The 14,412-nt window shown below is 42.5% G+C and overlaps 1 pseudogene; it reads left to right on the top strand.

Moving 5' to 3' along the window:
* LOC120435739 overlaps positions 1–14,412 on the top strand; it is a 36,142-nt pseudogene that overhangs the window by 18,589 nt on the left and 3,141 nt on the right.

Here is a 14,412-nt window from a genome sequence, read left to right as displayed (position 1 = left end):
ACTGCAATATGCAGAGCATGCAGTCCGTGTTATAAAAAAAAAAAAATGAGAATGTAGGTACTTTCACAGTAGATCCAGAGACAGGATTTATTGCATTTTCAGGAGGACAGATGCAAGGGTGTAGGAGAGGAAATAGAGGAAGAGGCAGAGGAGGTTACAGAGACAGAGGAAATAACCGATCAGAACGTTTTCGACAGGGAAAGAGACATTACCTATTGGCAGTGTGGAAAGGAAGGACACATTGCTAGAAAATGTAGATCAGGAATAAATAGAGAAGGTAGAAATGAAGACTGACTAGACAGAGAACAAGGAAGTGAGGAAAACAGGATGACACAGAAGTGTTTAATGTGTATGAACTAGTCACACTGTTAGAAGACAAACCCATACTAAAAATTCATGTAAATGGCCAACCCATGACTATGTTATGTGACACAGGTGCATGCAAAACTGTGCTAAATCAAAACCTAAAAATCTAAAATTTTCAAAAGACACCCTGACAGTTAAGTCTGCATCAGGTCATACTAGTGTAAAATCTCTAACAGAAGGGCTTCTGCTAGTGCATAAAGAAAGTGGCAGGAGCTGTAAAAATCAATGTATATATGATCCATCCTGTCCAGCCAACCTCCTAGGGAGAGACAGCATGGAGAAACTAAAATTGGCGTAGTGCCAGGATCACAAGGCATGCACGCAGAATTGATGTTAAACTATGAAGAGGCAGGAGAGGAGGGACAGATTAATTATAGCAGTGAGGGAGAAGGAGTGCCCCACTACTATTGGACTCTAGACCTTCCACCATTAGAGCCTCTACAGAGATTGGCTGAAAAGTATTTGCCACCAGACTCCCGACCACTTGCTTTTGATGAGTATCACAATACTCTAAGATTTAAACAAAGCCCAGGCCCAGATCCTTCATATGACACACAAATTCACAGATTAGGCCCACAGAAGCTTACATTGCAGCACCTCTATGTAACTAAAAGTGGCAATGCTGTGTGCTCAGTGATACAAACAGGAAGAGTACAGGAAATGAATAGAATGTCTAAACCACATGTGTCTGTAGCACGAAATGAAAACACAGACTGGAGGGAGTTAGGTCACGTCCTGACTCAAGTTGAAAGAGACAGATATGAAAAAACTGAAGAAACACATAAAGGGTGGCTTCAGGGCCGTAGAACAGGATGTATGAGGTACACATTAGGGTGGGTGCTTACGACACAGCCAGCAACTCATCTATCTGACTGTGCAGATACTCACATGTCTGACACCAATAATGAATGACACTTACTCTCACTAGAGCTCTTCCCAGAATTAAAGCAGTTGCCTGAAAAGCTGTGGTCAACAGGTCCAACTGATGTTGGACTAATCAAAAGTGCAGACCCTGTTGTGGTAAAAACAACCTCTACGTACAGACCAGTTAAACCACAGTATCCCCTGACAACAGAAGCAAAAGCAGGGATCAAACCGGTAATTGCAGACATGGAGAGAGCAGGCATTCTAGTGAAAACAGATAAAGTAACTTGCAACACACCTATTTTCCCAGTAAAAAAAAGCAAGCACGGGAAAATATCGTTTAGTGCATGATCTCAGAGCAATAAACAAAGTAACGGAGCAAATCCCACCCGTAGTGGCAAACCCACACACAATTTTGAATCAAGTGACACCTAAAGAACAGTGGTTTTCAGTCATAGACCTGTCAAATGCATTCCTTTCTGTGCCATTACATCCAGAGTCACAAAACCTTTTGGATTCACATTTAATGGCCAGAAATACACGTACACGAGACTCCCTCAGGGTTTTCAAACAGCCCAACTTTGTATGCAGAGGCGTTAAAGAAATGTATGTCACTCTGTACATTGCCCGCACCAGGGCAGTTTCTCTTGTATGTGGACGACATCCTGATTACAGGCAACACACAGAATGACTGTAAAGCTAACACAATGGCAGTACTACATCATTTAGCTGAGCATGGACACAAGGTGTCACAACACAAACTCCAATTGTGGAGTCCCAAAGTTACATACTTAGGGCACACACTCACAGGAGAGGGAAGAAACTGTTAGACAGCAGGAAACTAGCAGTACAGAACGCTCAAAACCTCTCACAAAACAGCAAATGATGAGTTTTCTAGGACTTTGCAATTTTTCAAGAAGTTGGATACCGGAGTTTGCTTCACTAATCGAACCCCTGCAAAGTATGATCTATGGCAGGATTTGGGACTGAAAGACAAAATACAATGGACTCCAGCAGCAGAGGAAGCATTCAGTAACTTGAAACTGGCATTACAGACAAATATAGTTTTGGCCTTGCCTGACTATGAAAAGCCTTTCTACTTACATGTAGATGGAGGTGCAGGTCACATGAAAGCCGTGCTAACACAGGCATTTGGAGAAAAACAGCGCCCGCTGGCATTTTACTCCTGTAAATTAGACTCTGTTGCTTCAGGCCTGCCTACGTGTGTACAGGCCTGTGCAGCAGCAGCAGAAGCAGTAAAAAAGTCAGCTGACATTGTTTTAGGGCACACTTTGATTATCAAAGTACCCCATGCAGTGACTTCAATACTACTCCAAGCCAATTTGTCCTACCTCACACGCAAGACAACTGTCGTATGTTGGAATCTTGTTGTCACAATCACACATCAGCATTGAGAAGTGTGGTCAATTAAACCCTGGCACACTTTTGGCCTCACCCGACGAAGGTTATCCGCACTGCTGTATGACAAAGTTAGATGAGGAGACAAAGCCACGAGCTGACATCTACAGCACACCACAGGCTGGCTTCACTGACATTTTTGTAGACGGTTCAGCGTCTAAAAATAGCCTAGGACAAAACTGTGTAGGTTATGCAGTAACTACAGCAGATAGAGTCGTAGAAGCGAAACCGCTAACATCCTCACACTCTGCACAGAGTGCAGAACTAACAGCAGTGATACGTGCATGTGAATTGCACGCAGGCCAAGACATAAATATCCACACTGACAGCCAGTATGTTTTCTCAGCAGTGCACCATTTTGCTAAAATTTGGCAGAACAGAGGAATGATTACCTCTACTGGTAATCCAGTGAAACATGGAAATCTTCTGAAAGCACTGTTGCAAGTGATAACATTGCCAAAACGGTTAGCATTATGCAAATGTGCTGCACATCAGAAAGATACATCAGAAATAACTCAAGGCAATAACTTTGCAGATCAAGCAGCAAAGTTAGCCGCACAACAAACTATAGACACGTTAATGTCTGCATCCGCTATGCAAATACCACTTGATGTACTTAGAGATGAACAAAAAGCTGCACCAACTACAGAACAAAAGAAATGGTTAAAGTGTGGAGCACAATTGCAAAAAGATTTGATGACTTGTGAAGGTAAACCAATACTCCCAAAGTCCCTACACAGAACAGCAGCACTGGTGACCCATGGGGTGACCCATGTTTCGACGGGGGGAATGGTCCAAGTTGTAAACACACACTTCTATACTCTGAATTTTGAAACTTCAGCAAAGGAATTTGTGAGGACATGCATGATCTGTCAAAAACACAATTCACAAGGCAATCTGAGGACAAAAAGAGGACATTTCCCCACACCACCTCATCCATTTCACACCATTCACATGGACTTTATTGAATTAAGTGAAAGTCAAGGCTCAAAATACGCTCTAGTGATTGTAGACGTATTTTCAAAATGGCCAGAGATTTATCCAGTGAAAAAGCAGATGCAATCTCAGTTGCAAAATGTTTATGCAATCATTTCATTCCAACATATGGTATTCCTAGTCTGATAAGATCAGATAATGGGACACATTTTGTCAATGATGTGATTAGTAAAGTCTCTGAAGCACTAGGATTCAGCATAAAAAACCATTGTGCTTATCATCCACAAAGTGCAGGGTTGGTAGAGAGAACTAACGGCACAATAAAACAGAGACTCAGAAAATGCATGGCAGAAACAGGAAGACCATGGCCTGAATGCATAGGCCTAGTAAAAATGTGGATGAGATTAACACAAGGCTCTCAAAACTGACACCTTTTGAGGTTGTTCATGGGAGACCTTTTCCACTGCCAGTGACAAGCGAACCTTTAGAAAAATCCGTCAGAGAAACAACTCTGGCAGAATGGATGGCAAAACTACTAGAAAATAAGGATATTGTTTTGAACAGTAAACTGCCGTATGAATCTTCTCCAGTCTCTTGCAGGTTGAAACCAGGCGATTGGATCCTGTTACGGGTGCTCCAGAGGAAAAATTGGAGTATGCCTCGCTGGGAGGGTCCATACCAAGTGTTATTGACAACACCCACAGCCTGTAAAATTGCAGAGAGACCCTCCTGGATACATCAGAGCCACTGCAAAAAGGTTGAGGTCCCGAGAAGCCCCGACACCAAGGAGGAAGCACATTAGGGAAGCCTCACCTACGTTTGGTTGCTTCGGGGGTGAGGGGGGGTAGTGCGATTGGGCCCCCGTTGGGTAAGCCTGCACTCCACCCTCTATCCGATCAACTTTAGGGCAGCCAGGTGCAGGTGTGATGGACCAATGTGCAACAATGTGAAGGGGAAGCCTCCTGGTTACCTTGACTATAAAAGCTCACCCTTACAGGATCCCAGCTGATGCCAATAGCAGCCGAGCCACAAGGCAGACAGAGATGATGGACGCACGACAGCTTACACCTAATGGACATGACACAAGATCACATCCATCCTTGGATGAAAGGTGACTGATACAGATATGTGTTTAACAAAACCACAGAGAAAGACTGTTATGTTTGCTCGCACATGCCGAGCATATTAACACAGCCATGTATGAGAAACACCCTGGAACAAGTGCACCAAATCTGATCTAATGACTTTTGTAAGGTGCACAACATCATCAACATCCTGATCCAGGAAGAAGCCCTGAACTTTAACAAGTTTTAAAGAGACTGTTGATCGTCATTGAATTTTTCTTGATTTTATTTTGCCTTTCTTTACGTATGTTATTCTTTGTTTGAAGCTGTAATTTCACAGATGATTAGTTTGTCATTCACAGCATACACAGATGTACCAAAACCGATGAAGACTTCTTTTCCTATTTGTCAGATGAAGATGAAGTGTAACTAATGATGTAGTAACTGAGAATGTGAAAGGCAAGTAGTTACTCACTGATGAATTGTACATTTCACTTCGTGATCAACAGGAGGGAATGTTAAGAGAATATTGTATAATATGATCAGCTATATGAAATGTATCTTTTTATATTATTATTAAGCACATGTTTAAATGACTTTTTACCTAGTAACTTGTGTGATGAACCTATGCAGCTACTAACCGCTTCCTGTCTTCAGAGAACATTTAGATGTAGAAAAGGGAAAGTCCCGCTACTGGAGTGATGATGTTATCTATGTAACATACACACACACACACACACACACACACACACACACACACACACACACACAATACAGACAATCTTGTATAAATAAATGTCGCAGGCAGTCGTGGGGGCGCAGTTCGTATGTTTCTATGACTGTCCTCGCGAGTGAAAAACTTCTGCAGTGTTTGTGTGTTTTCTGACTCAGACGTCTCAACTGAACAACGGCAGGGTGATTTAAAGAAATCCCCTGTCAAGGAGCTTTCCGTTCTTTTTTACACAGGAACTTGTCTTCACAGGCATTTGATAAAGCATAGACAAGGCTTCATGTTTATCAGGGTGAATCGTCATTCAGAGTTTACACAATTACAAGCAAAGCATATTTGAAGAATAAACAAAATCTTTTCACACATCTGTTTTTATATTCACAGCAACGATGATCCTGGAAACCCAGCCATGGAGAATCTGCTTGAAGCTCTCCTTGACCAGCCTGGATTTGGTACCAAGTGCATGGAAAAGGAGGACAACATGACGTAAGATCATCCCATTGAACTGGTTTCAGTGGTATTTATGGAGGCAGTAGTAAAGATAGAAGGACTTGTGGTGCTGAGACATCATGATGTTAAATACAGTGTATTAGGCACCAGAAAATATTTATTTTCCTTACACAGATATTACTGCTGTGGCTAAAATGTATGCACGTTTTCAGAAAGTGTCGGTTTTAGTTTGGTTACAGAGTGGTTAGACAATATAAAACCTCCAGTGGCATTCAGCTGAAATTGCATCTCTATATAAGTAAACATATAGATTTGAGTAAATCTGCATACTTTTTTTAATATTTTCACTGCACATCGATGACTATGACACCAAAACTGTCTTCTCCCTGCAGGGATCCTCAGTGTGAAGCTGGGCGGGGTGGTTTATTCATGAGGCCACAGTTATCTTACTCTGCCTGGGACATGTTCAGCAGAGGCAACTGGAGCAGAAACAGACCCTCACCTGAATGTCAGTGCAGCACAGAAGACGTCACCGAATGCTCCCCGAGTGTCCTGAGGGTGCTGGAGGGCTTCCGCCTCCACAGGTCAGCGCGGGATCAATCGGGACTGATTTACTGTAACACAGTGATCAGTGAAACGATCTCTGCACCATCAGAAAATATCACCAGTTAACTCGTAACAGAACCAACATTATCTGATTTTTTTTGTCATGAAATGTTTGTTTTCGTTAAATACTGTAGACTATGTCTGGACTGTACTGGACCCCAGTGCTTTCAACTGACCCACTGCAGTTTTTTATTTTCAGATTAAAAGGCCGACTGGAGACATCCTGCAAAATCTGACAAGTTATAACATCTCAGATTACCTGGTGAAGACCTACTCTCAAATCCTTAAGAAAAGGTACTTCATTAACTCAATACAATAAAAATATACATATAGCTATCATTTATTTTGATCCCAATTGACCGAACACTTCACAGTATTCATAAATGTCTTCATAAACTTTGACTGATTTGCATTTTTCCATCATGATTGTAACTCTGTGATCGCTTGTCTCTCTCTCTGCCTTTAATAGCCTAAAAACCAAGAAGTGGGTGAATGAATTCAGGTAAGCTGTTAAATTACACTTATCACAGTTAAATAGAGGAGATATTTTGTATATATCTCTTTAAATGCTTTGTACTGGTTTACATGAACTCGGTTGAACCACCTTTGTATTATTTCTAAAATGTATCACAGATATGGTGGCTTCTCCCTCGGAGGCAGAGCTGTATCTCAAACCCAATATCTCCAAGACTCGGTCATGGCCATCAGGACTCGTTTCCGAGTCCCACAGGTACAGAGAGCCTTAAGATGAGTGCTTTAATAAGACTAATTCCTTTTTCTACCTTTACAGAGAGAATAGCAGGGAAAATGGAAGTAAAATATTTAAAAGGGCTGGAAGTTCTACTGCTGGTGCCAGGAAAAGCTAGTCCTGACCAGAGCACCGGCTAATAACAATAAAAAGCCTCACCCACCATCCCCCACACCACATGATTCCCCATTAAAGCAGTCAACACTGAGAGTGTGCTTTTTGCTTCATCACAGAACAGTTCACTGGGAAACCTGCTGCACAGACTCCCAGAGGTCTTAGGAGGGCTGAACAGTGAAAACAATGTGAAGGTAAATGAGCATCTTTTTATCTGTCTTTGTGTCTTCTGTTTGTTTTTCCACAGACTTTAAAGAAAGCGATGTAGGTGATGCGTCCAGATATTTCTGTCAGCTCAAACGCTCCCTTTTCTGTGCTCAGGTGTGGTACAACAACAAAGGCTGGCACGCCATGGTGTCATTTGTCAATGTGATGAACAACGGCCTGCTGAGAGCGAGTCTGCCACCAGGTCCTGAGAGGAGGAAGCACGGCGTCACTGCCTACAATCACCCACTCAACCTCACCAAGGAGCAGCTCACCGAAGTAGCCATGTTAGTTCACTGCTGTGGAGAGTTCAAGTTCACCAGTTTGGCTCTTGTGCTCGTTGTATTAGTTCTATTTATGTGAGGGGGAAGATTAGAGTGGATTTAAACTCTGTGCACTGTTGTTAAAAAATATTTATTCTTTTTTTTCTTTTCTTTTTTAAATAAAGAGGTCCACAGTCTTCTGATGCGTTTTTCTCTGCTTTCTTCTTCAGGATGACTACATCGGTGGATGTCCTGGTTTCCATCTGTGTGATCTTTGCCATGTCCTTCGTGCCGGCCAGTTTCGTCCTTTTTCTGATCGAGGAGCGAGTCAGCAAAGCTAAACACCTGCAGTTTGTCAGCGGGGTCAAACCAATTCTCTACTGGCTGGCCAATTTTACCTGGGACATGGTCAGTACAGCTCGAGATAGAAGAAGTTAACTGTCCTCAGTCAGACAGATTTGTATGCATCAGTGTAAGTCAGGAAGTTTCATCAATCCATTTACTACTGTAAAGGGTACTGTCACTGTAAAGACCATTACACACAGCATTGAGCGATAATGAGCTGGTCCGGATGTTTCTGAACAAGACAAGGAAGAAACTGAGATTTCACGGTTTGATCCAGGAGTTGCAGCTGTATCACGGTGCTTTCGCACACATTTCAGGATGTCAGTGGGACAGTTTGAGCTCTCGTTGGCTTCCACATCTGAGGAAGCAGAGACAGAAGTTCAGAGACCTGATTGACCTGGAGAAGCGTCTAGCTGTGTGTCTGAAGTAAAATAGTATTATTTTACTGTTTGTGGATCCAATACATGTTTTGAGCTACGAGCGCTCTTGTTGCCAAATGCAGTGGTCAGATTGATCAATGCTGTTTATTCAGACACAAAGAAATCAGAAAATTCAAGCTCAGTATGAAAAATAAATGTCCAGGGAAATTACTGAGCATGAATAGTTGCATTGAGAATCGTCCCAGAAACATTTTTAACACGAAATATTTGTACAGATTTTACATGTCAGGTGTGTAAAGGCCTTTAGACTATCATCACATACTTGACTAGATAAAAATCCAGGCTCAGGATAGTTTTCCCTTTTTTTTGCCTTTGTTTCCAGTTAAACTACACCATTCCTGCTATCATGGTGGTGCTGATTTTCATCAGTTTCCAGCAGCAGTCATACGCTTCTGAGACCAACCTGCCCGCTCTTATCCTGCTCCTCCTGTTCTACGGGTGGTCCATAACCCCTCTTATGTACCCAGCATCCTTTGTGTTCACTGTCCCAAGCACAGCTTATGCATTTTTGACCTCCAACCTCTTCACTGGAATCAACGGCAGCATTGCCACCTTCGTCCTGGAGCTGTTTGTAGATGAGGTAAATTTTACGCAGCCGTGAAGTTCAATTACTACTTCACCTGTGTTCTAGGAATAAGTAAGGGATAAATATATGTAAATAACAGTAACTATGCTTTTAACTCTCTTGTTTTACATTTTCTTAACTAAGGAAATGTTCCTTAAAATATTTCTCTGCAGTAGAAACATAATTTTGTTTAATGCACCTTTAACTAATCCATCATATGTGAATGATTTTGTCTTTCCAGTATCTGAACGAGGTGAACAGAATCCTGGAGGTGTTTTTAATCTTCCCTCATTTCTGTTTGGGACGAGGACTTATCGACATGGCCAAAAACCAGGCCATGGTGGATGCCTTCAAAAGACTGGGTACATATTAGTCAGCCTCAAAAGGGTTATTTGCTCTTACAAAGACTAAATATAGATGTATAAGTATAGAAAGGTATAGAAATATGTAATGTCTCTCCTCCAGGTACCAAACCAAGCCTGGACCCCCTTCAGTGGGACTTTGTAGGAAAGAACCTTTTTGCAATGGCAGTAGAAGGTGTCGTCTTCTTCATCTTTACCATACTCCTTCAGTACAAATTCTTCATCCGCTACAGGTAAAAATCTCTATTTTTAACCTTCTCTGCACTCTTGTTTCTCAGGTTGTTTCCCTTTTCCTTCCTCTTATTGCTGCCGTGCAAGTGTGTCAGTTTAATGGATAGAAATTCTGAAATCAAATAAAAGTGGGATCTGTGAGTTGGTGATTGGTTGCTTGTGTGTTTGTTCAGGCCTTGGTGGACTAAGCCTGAGTTGCCTCCTCTTGGTCCAGAGGATGAGGATGTTGCGAGAGAGGGTCAAAAGTGGAAAAGCACACTCAGACATCCTCACCATGATCGACCTGAGCAAGGTACAACGTGCAGGAAAATGTAAACGCTGAACTTTTTAGGTCACTAATTAACTCTACTGCAGCTAAATGTTTTTCATTCGAGACTCTCACTGATGAGCTGACACTGTGAGTTGTTAATTTCAGCTTAAAAGTGTAACAAATAAGCTTCTTGTTGTTCAGGTTTATAAAGCCGGCAGAAAGCCAGCCGTAGACCGTCTTTGCCTCGGGATTCCTCGCAGCGAGGTGAGGATCTCTGCGCACCAGTGATTGTGAAGACACACACACCACCTTTGGCTATCAGCTCTGTGTTCTTTATCCATGTAGTTACAGCCACATTATCACAGGGACTGTTATAATAATAATAATAATAATAATAATAATACATTTTATTTATAGGCGCCTTTCAGACCCTCAAGGTCACCTTACAGTAGCACATAAACAATACCATAAAAAACATTAAAAAAGATGTATATATAGCAAACATGGTAGATAAAATTTAGACATAAACAATCATGAAAGCAAATATAAAAACTGAGCAAGGTAAAAATGGTCTAAGACAGATCAGGTGTATGCAATTCTGAACAGATGGGTTTTGAGTAGTGATTTAAAAGAGGTGAGACAGTGTGTGATCCGTAGAGCAAGTGGAAGTGCATCCAAAGTCTCGGGGCAGAACAACTAAAGGCTCTGAGTCCCATGGTAGTCAGGCGAGCAGGTGGAACTGACAGAAGGGAAGCTGAAGAAGAGCGGAGTGTACGAAGGGGTGAGTATGTATGGAGAAGATCAGATAGATATGGAGGAGCGAGGTTATGAAGCGCTTTGAAAGTGAGAAGCAGGATCTTGAAATTGACACGGAGGTGAACTGGGAGCCAATGGAGCTGTGTAAGAACAGGTGTTATATGTTCAGTGGATCTAGTTCTGGAAATAATACGAGCAGCTGTATTTTGAACCAACTGCAGTTTATGGAGGGATTTATGAAGTAGACCATAGAGAAGAGAGTTACAGTAATCCAGACGAGATGTGACAAGAGCATTGACAAGTATGGCGGTACTGTGTGGTGTGAGTGAGGGATGAAGACGGTTAATATTACGGAGATGAAAGTAGGAAGACCGAGTGATATTATTTATATGTGCTGTGAAGGACAGAGTGCTATCGAGAATGACACCAAGACTCTTAACCTGAGGGGAGGGTGTGACAACAGAGTTATCAATGGATAATGAAGGACTGGTTGGAACTGTAGTCAGTTTTGATCTGGTGCCTATTAAAATGAATTCTGTTTTATTGCCATTAAGTTTAAGAAAGTTGTGCGTAAACCAGACCTTGATTTCACTTAAACAGTCAGAAATGGATGTGGGTGGGAGAGTAGCTGTGGGTTTGGAGGATAGGTAGAGCTGGGTGTCATCTGCGTAGCAGTGAAACTGGATGTTATGCTTCCTAAAAATATTACCTAGGGGTAGGAGATAGATGATAAAAAGTAAAGGACCCAGGACAGAGCCTTGGGGTACACTGGAATTAACTGGAGTAGATACTGATCTGTGAGGGAGTAATTGAACAAACTGTGAGCAGCCAGAGAGATAAGAAGTAAACCAGGCGAGTGCTGTACCATTGATGCCAATAGATGCTGTTTTATATTGTAAATGCAACTTGAGGTACTGCTTTTCACCACTGTAACTGCTATTTATACTTTCACATGTAGTGCTGCAGTTTCTAAAAATACCATCGTTACTAGTAATGGACCTTCTACTTTTTCTATAGTTGCTTCTGCTAGTAAAAGCCTCTGTTATCTTATGACTTAATAACTGAGCTGTGTGTATATAAATAGATGTTTTTAGCATGCTGCTCTTATGTCTCTGCCGTCCAGTGTTTTGGGCTGCTTGGGGTCAACGGAGCTGGGAAGACTTCAACATTTCGGATGCTGACTGGAGATACACCTGTCACTCATGGAGAGGCTTTCCTCAGCCAGCACAGGTACAAAGCGTGTCTGCTGCAGTGACTTCAGCCCCTACAGAACTACTATTGTACCAAACCACAGACATTGCATCAGCTATTTCTCTGCTCTCAGTGTGCTGACAGAAATGGAGCGGGTCCACCAGCTGATGGGTTACTGCCCACAGTTCGATGCCATCAGCGACCTGCTCACAGGTCGGGAACATCTGGAGCTGTACGCCCGCCTGTGGGGGGTGCCAGAGGAGTTCGTCTCTAAGGTGGTGTAAAATTCCCAAGCTAGAGTTTTATGAAGGAAGATATGTTGAAGAGTTGGTGTTTTTCTCCAAAAGTTGAATCTGTTCATCTGGACGTAGCGTTTGTGGGAGAAACGTTTCGTCACTCATCCAAGTGACTTCTTCAGTCTCAGCTGACTGACGCTGGTTTGAGCGTGGAGTCAAGGAGGCCATTTACGTGAAGAGGGAAAGACCATCTCTGAATCGAGGACGGGGCCTAAGGGTACATCTGTCACCATCTTACAATGCTGTGATTGCAGCCATTCCCCAACTCTCTGTGAATGGGACTCATGGCCATTGATCAGTGTTCTTTGATCAGTGGGTTTTGGTCAGTGATTGTTGATCAATGGTCATGGGAATTTGCATAATTATGATTAAGGAACTGACCTCACAGCCCATTGTTCCTTCAGTGGGCTGGTTTCAGTCATTATGCAAATGTACTGTTTATAAGGTTTGGGGAAACCTGCAGTCAGCTGAGACTGAAGAAGTCACTTGGATGAGTGAGGAAACGTTTCTCCCACAAAACGCTACGTCCAGATGAACAGATTCAACTTTTGGAGATTTACTTTCCTGGATGATTGAGAATGCATCAAGAAGTTGGTGTTTTTATTTTGCTAAATATGTGGTCATCGTAAAAATCTAGGTTTTGTCATCTTTAAATGTTATTTCAAGAGGTGAAGTATCAAGTTTGGCTACAGTCAGCAGTTTCTCTGCTGTTCTCTAGGTGGCGCAGTGGGGTGTGAAGAAGCTGGGGCTTACTCAGTATGCAGATCAGGAGACTGGAGGCTACAGCGGGGGCAACGAGAGGAAACTCTCCACAGCTATCTCCCTCATCGGGTCTCCACCTGTTATATTCCTGGTGATGATTCAGCTTAATAGAAAAGATGATGTGGTTATTATTGAATGACCTTCATCCTTAAAATATTCCTAACTTATATCTCACTCCATATCTCCTCTATGCTCCCCCACCACCTTTTGTCAGGATGAGCCCACCACTGGCATGGACCCAAAAGATTTTTGTGGAACTGCATCCTCAGTGTCACCAAAGAGGGAAGAGCTGTAGTGCTAACCTCACACAGGTACCAGTCGGTTCAGCTTTATTTCATTCCCGGTGGAGTTTTGTATTGTAAAGGCAAAATATTTACTGCTGTCTCTAAATGTTTGTATTGTCAGCATGGAGGAGTGCAAGGCACTTTGCACCAGGATGGCCATCATGGTCAGCGGCAGGTTTCGGTGTCTTGGGTCTGTGCAGCACCTGAAGAACAGGTAACCAAACGCTAGTGCTGTGCGATACAGCAAATATAGGGATACGATCCGATACCAGCTAAACAATATCCACTTACCTCTACGAAACGCTGCACTTCTCCCTGATTTAATGTCTGGTGTGTTGTCTACATTAGACAGGCTGAAAGTGCATCCTGTAGTGTTTTGCATTTCACCCCCAGTTCTGACTTAATACTGAAAAAAGTACCGCAAATGGCCTTGACCCTTTCCAAACGGAAGGTGAACAAATTCATGAAGAGGTCAGGATCTGAGAAGTTTATCTTCTCATGTAACAGTCGTGAATCACGTGCTTCGTTTCTTCCCGTCTTTCAGGTTTGGTGATGGATACACCATCATCCTTCGTTTGGCAGACACCAAATCGGACCCTGACTCGTGTCCCGTCAGCGCCTACATGAAGGAGTGTTTTGCGATACCCGATCTGCCAAATCCCACTTTAAAGCTTGGTCGTAATTAAACAAGACTTGGGTCAGTAAAGAAAGAATAAGTCTCAGTGATACTAAAGCCCCTTACCTTTTGTAGGTGTTTGTCAACTTTGCCAAGGATCAGACTGATAGACTACAATCAAGAGACATCTTCATGAATGGAAACAGAGAGGCTTCACGACAATTCAGTCTGTCAGTTAGGGTGGGGACAGCTTATGACTTGGGGAGCAGCTGCATGAATTTTGAGTTGCACAGGGCTGTAGTCTTCGCCAGATTCAGCAAAATGCTGCAAAAATGACCAGATAGAGCTTCACAGTGCAAAGCAACCAGAACTGAAGGCAGATAGAGTAAAGGCCTCGCAAGGGAGGAAACAACATTTGATATCTATGAGTTCTACACTCCAAACGGTCAATTATTAACAAAAAAACTTGCTTGTTCAATTCAATTTGAGCCTTTGAAAATGGGGGGATTGTATAAAAATGTCTAAATCCTGAACGAGCATTTTCAAGGAT

The sequence above is a fragment of the Oreochromis aureus genome, linkage group 22 (assembly GCF_013358895.1).
Source record: "Oreochromis aureus strain Israel breed Guangdong linkage group 22, ZZ_aureus, whole genome shotgun sequence".
Lineage (NCBI taxonomy): Eukaryota > Metazoa > Chordata > Actinopteri > Cichliformes > Cichlidae > Oreochromis > Oreochromis aureus.
This window is presented reverse-complemented; position numbering and strand designations above follow the sequence as displayed.